The sequence below is a fragment of the Cupressus sempervirens genome, chromosome 4, assembly GCF_028749045.1.
Source record: "Cupressus sempervirens isolate cs-2001-9-10 chromosome 4, ASM2874904v1, whole genome shotgun sequence".
Classification (NCBI taxonomy): Eukaryota; Viridiplantae; Streptophyta; class Pinopsida; order Cupressales; family Cupressaceae; genus Cupressus; species Cupressus sempervirens.
Genome location: NC_143121.1, coordinates 707,802,945 through 707,810,494, shown reverse-complemented (window position 1 = coordinate 707,810,494; position 7,550 = coordinate 707,802,945).

Below are 7,550 nucleotides of genomic sequence, written 5' to 3'. Positions count from 1 at the left end.
AAATTCTGAAATATTTTACTGAAGGTCCATGTCCAAACCATAATTCATAGGGAGCCTTGTCTATACCTTTTCTGATATGCACTATCTTCATGGTGTATACTACTATGTTGATTGCTTCTCTTGAAAATGTCTTGGATACATCATTGCTCTTGTTGCTTCTATTACGAATCTATTTCTTCTTTTAGCAATCCCATTTTGCTTAAGAGTCTTAGGTGTTGATAGTTGTCTCTTAATGCCATTTTCTTCACAAAAGATGTTAGACTCCCTAGAAGTAAACTCTCCACCTCTATCTGATCTCATATCTTTACACCAGATTCATTCTCAACTCTATTCTTGAACAACTTAAACTTTTCAAATACCTCAGACAATTTTTTAAGAAATGCTACCCATGTCATTCTACTGAAATCATTAAAAAAACTCATAAAATACCTTTCACCATAGAATCCTCTTGTTCTTCTAGGACCACTCAAATCTATATGAACAATCTCCAATTTTGTTTTGGTAGTGAACTTTTTGTTGGGAAAATAAGCTTTCTTCTTCTTAGCCATAACACATTCTTTGCAAATAACATTAGTAGGTTTCATGATTCTAGGTAGATCTCTAATAGAAAATGTACTACTAGCCTTCACGATGTTTTTAGATTAAGGTAAGAACAGGTTTTGAAGGGGCCCCAAAACCCTTTACATCAAAAAGAAAGATATACCACGAAGCCCTACCAAGCTATAAAAGGACCTGAAACTAGTTGAACATCTAAACTAGGTTTTATTGGGACCTGAAACCAATAGATGTGTCCAAAAAAAGAAACCAGAAAATGTAAATTTTTCCATCACACCAAAAGCACGTACTGATTGTGGAGAGGGATCTCATCAGGCATATAGTCACTACACCAACACCCCCCCACACGATGGAGCCGGACACAACCATTTATCATGTGGGATTTGCACCCACTACATACCATGTTGATAATCCAAGCCTACACGGACGAAGGGTCAAAGGGCTTGAGAGACTCGAACCGGTGACCTATGCTCTGATACCATGTAGATTTTGCCATCACACCAAAAGCACCTACTGATGGTGGAGAGGGATCTCATCGGGCATATAGTCACTATGCCAACATAAAATATGTTGGAACTCAAAAAGTAAACAGACTGGAAAGCAAAGCAACCAGAAAAACCTCCCAGACCAGTAACCAGAGAGCTAGTGCCACAACCTGCTTACCACCATAAAAAAACTAGTCAGAACAGGGGAACTTAAGATTTCCCTTTTGATTTGAAGTTTCCCTTACGCGACCGAAGGTTCATATCTAAAGGGGGAGTAGAAGGCTTAGATCTCTTACTCTTAACTGCTATCCACCCATCCTCAATCTTCACAGCCTCAGCAACCCAAGCCTCAGAGGAAATAGAACAGTGGAACCTGAGGGATGTCGAAGCCGCACCAATCTCCCTATGAGAATCAAACGACAACTGGCTCTTAGGAAGAGCATTCGAAACAGGGGTAGAGACCACCTCCTCTACCACCGGCTCCAAATGATCGCCAGGAGAGACCTCAACCATAGAATCCATAGAAGTATTCAGGGATTGTTTCACTGTATAGTGCTTAGAAGAGGCCCTTGACCACCAAGAAGGTGGTCGCCTAGATTTAGACTTCATAGCAACACACCTAGCAGCAATGTGACCAATCAAGTGGCAATTCCTGCATCGAAAGGGGATACCTTTGAAATCTAACATTTGTGTCCAAGAACCCCTCAGGGAATCCAAGCAAATTGCCTCAAGGAGGCCCTTAGAAACATCCAACTCAACAAGAAAATGCGCATAGGTCAAGTGGAAAATATCGGACGTGTTAGAATCCACATATAAGAAATCACCAATATATTATCAAAGTTTATATGAAAATATATTCTATGCCATAACCAACTGTTATCCACATTTGCAACCAAACAAGTCATCTTTGTAGGGTTCAATTGGAAAACATTACCTCTGGATCTTGTACTAGTTCCAATCAACTTACCATCTTTATCCTTGATAATGCATGTCTTCTTTGTGAATTGCAACTGAAAACTTTTATAAACCAACTGTCCAACACTCAATAGGTTATGATTTAATCCAGCAATAAAATAGACATCATTAGTGTTAGTCTTTCCATCAAAAGTAATAGATCTCATTCCCTTGATATGACAAGTTTCATTGTTACCAAGTCTAACAATTCCTCCATCATGATTTCTAAACTTAACAAACTTATTTATGTCTCTAGTCAGATGATGTGAACACCCACTATCTATAATCCAATTAGATTTCTTTTCAACTTGAGAAGCTATGGCTTTTCCTTCTCTAATTTATTTTTCTTGATTTTCTTCTTTTATAGCCACAAATCCCAATTCATCATCACTCTCACTCTGAACTCTTTCTTTAGACTCATCATCTTCATTTCCATTAAGACAATCTCTAGGTCTTCTAGATTTGAAATTATTTTTATACTTTTTCTCTCTTTTAGGACATTTAGAAGCATAATGACCAAACTAATTGCAAGTCCAACATTTAAAAAATTTATTACTATATGGTTCTCTTCTTACAAGCAAGGAAATTCCTTCTTTAATTCTTCTATCCTCCTCAGATCTGGATCTGTTGTTACTAGCATAGTCTCCACTCGTGCTCGCACTTCTAGATAAAGAAGGGTTAACACTTAATGCACAAAAAGTTATCTCCACTTTAGGAAAATCTTTAAATTATTTTAAGCTTTCTTTTGTTGCTTCCAATCTTCCAAGTAATGTCTCATTGATAAACTTCTCAATGCAAGATATCACTAACTCAATCATCTGTGATGTTTTCTTGGATGGTAGTGTCAAAATTTTCAAGATCTTCCAGATAACCTCATCTTTTGTTTTGGATTCATCGCAAGACTTAACACCTGTAACAACTTATGAAATTCTACCAATATGGCTTCTTATAGATTCATCTTCCATCATTCTAGCATCTTGAAACAAACACATCCAATTATGTAACCTAATTCTCTTAGCATGTGCATCACCTTCAAATATAGTTTCTAAAGCTTTCCAAATTGCAAGGGATGTTTCTAAGGATTTTACCTAATTGTATTCATTCTCAAGAAGAGCTAACAATAATGCTTCTTTGGCAAGCATATTTCACATAAACATATCTCTTTCAGCTTTACTATAATCCTTAAGTTTTCTTTCTTCCACAATCTTCTTTCCATTCTTTGTTATTAGCCAATATCCTGCACCCATACATAGCAAATGAGTCTTCATCTTTTCTTTCCAACTGTCCTAGTTAACTCCATCAAATTTAGGATTTTCTTTTCTAAAATGACCTGCCATTGATCTACTTGAGTTAAGCTTTTTCTTCAAAGACCTGAGACTCTAAATTAGTGATTTTTTTAGTGGCTAATCTTCACCATTTGGCTATTCCATCTCTTTGGAAAATCACAATTTTGCAAATAAAACCTACATATGGGGTCAATCATGTCACCAAGATATTAAATAATTTGGGTCAAAATCCAATGCTAATCACTTATTAGTTTACACATAGTTGGTCCCAAATCTCGGTCCAATCACCAATGTAATCTACATTTAGAACACAATTATTTTAAAAAATTTGGTAGTGTTTTCCTGAATTTTTTTATTGGACAATATTATTTCACCCTTAAAATAAAATAATATTTTCCCTCGGGTTGAGCATCGTCTACCATTTTACTAACATGTGTCTCTAACTATCCCTGTTTAGCCAATTATTTTATAATCTAGTCTTTGGGACACATGTCCTAATTCCGAAAAGATTTAGACTTTATGGTATGTTTTTTAAAATTAGGCCCAAAATAGAGTTGAAACCATGAATCTATATTACATCAACGATCCAAATTAATTCCTTTCACCATAAAATGACAACGTTAAAAGTGATGATGACCAAGTTGGCAATAAAAAGGGAAAATTATTAATTGAATCTTAGTGGATTGGCATACTACAAGTACACTGTACAATGTACACTTGGGCCATGGACCATGTGTGCCTATAAATTCACCGAAAAATTAAATAATCTCTCTTTGGAAACTAATATATTATCCAACTATATTAATATTTTTTTTTATATGAAATAATTAATTCACCTCTTACAATATAAAAATATTTATGACCAACAAAAAAATCACCTACATTCATTTGCGTACCAAAAAAAATAAAATTAATTCTCCACAGTTATTATTAAACTTTGATACGAAAAGGAAATTTTTGCCAATAGAAAATAATTTTCTCCCTTGCCTTGAATGAAAAAATCGCCCTCAATTAGAAATTTTTCCTTTATATTTAATATTGGATTCGCCAGCATTTTACATATTTTTCTCAGGAGGGTTTTCTTAAAGTTATCCTTGACTCCTATACTAATTGTTAGAAAGTAAAGTCCACCAAGTTATCTTCTGCATATCTTCATCTTTTTGTATGAGTACTTATGTACTAATATAAATATTCCTTGTAAAAAGATGGACTTTGTTAGGAGCCAATGCAATAAATTCAATACATATCAATCCCTATTAGGAAACTTTGAATCCATGTTAGGAGTTGCAAAAGATAGATGGACCCACTATCCAAATAGCTTCAGGGGCAAGACCACCGAACTCATTGTCCAGTTGGTCTTTGTATTATTCCTTGTAGAATAATAGAAATAGAATAATTTTAGCTCATTTTCCCCCTCAACTGGACTTATCCTCTTCTAATCTTAAAACCAAATCAACAACTTCGCATCCAAATAATCCCTTGGATCACTTACTCACACTTACCAAACACTTCGCATATACCAAAAACTTTGCATGTCACACTTGATTGCGTACATTAAACCAAGGAAAGTAACTTTTATTTATACCAAGTCCTCATAATAATTCCTTGAGTTCGCCTTGAGGCTTTCAGAACTAATTATAATAGGACCTCATTAAGATATTACAAAACTTTACATTTTTTCACAATTACAAATCACTATTGGCTTACAGTCTTTACAACTTATCACACGTGTGACCTCTAACCTTGTGCACTCATTGACATCATCATTAGGTTGTCTACTATCATAGTCTAACTGTGTTCATCACAATTCTATTCCAGTTAAGAGATACAAATCAATCGTCAAAAACCACTTATTAGGTGCTCTGCCTTCTTACTATCTTCTATAATTCAGGAATATCTTCATCTTTCTATATGAGCACTTATCCACATCATCGGGATACAATATAGAATACATCCTTAACTATGCTTGACCTAGTCATCAATACATAGTCTTTATGACCTTGTTCTCTATTTGTTACGCTGCTAGTCTTCACAAAAAAAATACTATGTTGACATCAATGACAAACATAGTCATGAATGCAACATGTCAATCATAAATAGTCCCTCCAATGCTTAGGATACTCCCCCATCAAAATTCATGCTAACATCCTTCTATGTCATGACTTTCAACATTTATAAAGCTCTTTTTGAATTGTTTTTCCTTCCCTAATTTTTATTTTTTGGATTGAGGTAGGACTCTTCTGTTTCTTTCACTTTACTTCATTTAGTTAGTTCTTTTATGATTGGGGGTTGAGAACTAGTGTTCCCTTCAATTTTCATGCAATTCTATAACCTAATTGGAAGCGAATGAGTATTTACATATTTCATAATTTTGAAAATGAAAATTTTGATAATGTTGTTGTGATGTGGAGCCTAATCAGATTTGTAGGTTAACTTTTCCCACTTTATTCGGCATGGTTTCCTCTGAGGTTATTTCTACAGGAGTTTATGGGCAACACCCCTTGCAGGGTTCTAGCGTAGAGGCCCAAGTGTGCCTCATGTCATAGTATATGGTGGGGTGGAAGAGCAATGCCACACAATTGTTTTCAACGGCTACACCCCCAAAAGGTCAACTGACTTTATTATTGTAAAAAGTGTTAACTACTATTTTTTCTATTGAATGACTTATTCTAGCCCTAATTTTGTAAGCAAAAAAAGGCTTGTATAAAATGGCTAAGGATTAGGGATTTCACAATGTATGATTAGATCGTAGCTTCTTTCAGTGTTATTGAGCTATAGGGATTACATATTGTAATCAAGTTGTAATCACTAGAAAATAAGAATATTGGACTTGATGTTGGTGGATGTTGCCCAAGGATTAGGTAAACCACTTTAACTCTTTGTGTCCTGTGTTCTCTTCTGTGCAATTTATTATTTTCTGATATTGGTTATATTTGCATGTAATTGTTATTTCTATCTCTTTAATCCTAAAAAATTTTATGTTGTCTTATTTTGTGTGTGTTCTTGGAACATGGATTTTATCAGATTTTTGGGAATTTGAATATATTTTAGAAGTGGATTTTTTATTTTATTGAATTCTAGGATGTTTGAATTTTGGGTGTTTTGGTGTTGCCTTGTTTTGTGTGCCACCCAGTAATTATATGTCATATTATTTGTCTTGACGTGGTTTATGTGCTAGTAGCCTTTGCTACAAAGGGTAGGATCATATAGTCATAATGATTAATTTCTCGATCTCAAAGTGTGATTTTATTGTAAATATGGATTTTTGGTCTTTGTCATATTTTGTTATATTGGTATATTTTGGGCATTGTATTCCATCCTCATGTTCTAATGAGATGATTAGAGGATTCCATGGGAATTTGTGCTCTCAGCAAATTGGTTGATTAAGATATGTGTTTTTTAATCATTTTATGGTTGTTGGTTATGGCCACCCACAAGCACCTTATCGTGTGTATGGCAAGATCTTTCGAGACCTGAACTCTCAAATTTAGATTGGTTGAGTGATTGTTCATTTGGGGGTTGGGTAGGGAATTCACATTCCCTATTGGCACTCCTGTTATGAGCATGGGTATGTAGGGTAGACATGTGGAATGGCTTCTCATGGGTACCCTGGCCTGAAAGTGACTGGCAAGGTAACATGGAGAAGTTCTAAAAATATGATAACCAATTAATAAATAGGGAATAATAAAACCTAATATAAGATAGTTGAGTGTCCTGGTGGATTTAGTGCGAGGATGGTGTGTTCAGATGGTAACTAGTCTTTTGTGAAAGTTGGTGCAAGGGCACAATATGCACCCTCCTAAGAGATTAGATTTACTATACCATGATATTCAATCTCTAGATGGACTTGATTTACTATACAATTTTATATGATGGGCCAGTATGAGCCAAGCATTTACACTCCGCTAGAGTCCCTACAGAGTTATCCTATTGCGTTTTTAGCTACTGATCCAATATATTGCATTACATTCAGGATCATATGTTTCATCTTGATATTTTGTGTCATGCACTAATTTTCATGTGTGTTAGCCTTGGACGCCCTTGTCTTTTTTTCAATGTGGTCAAGATTATCTCCATGAGTACGACAGAGTGGGCCTACAAGTTCACGTTGGTCTACGGTATTGCTACCTATACCATTGTTGGGGATTGGAGAGGAGGGTTGGCTATCTTCCAGGTGAAGGATGTAGTTGACTTATCTCTCCTTCTCCTGTCCTCTTGACTTCACTTTTGTACTTGCACTTTGGTTCAAACTCTTCTTGCTTTAAGTTAT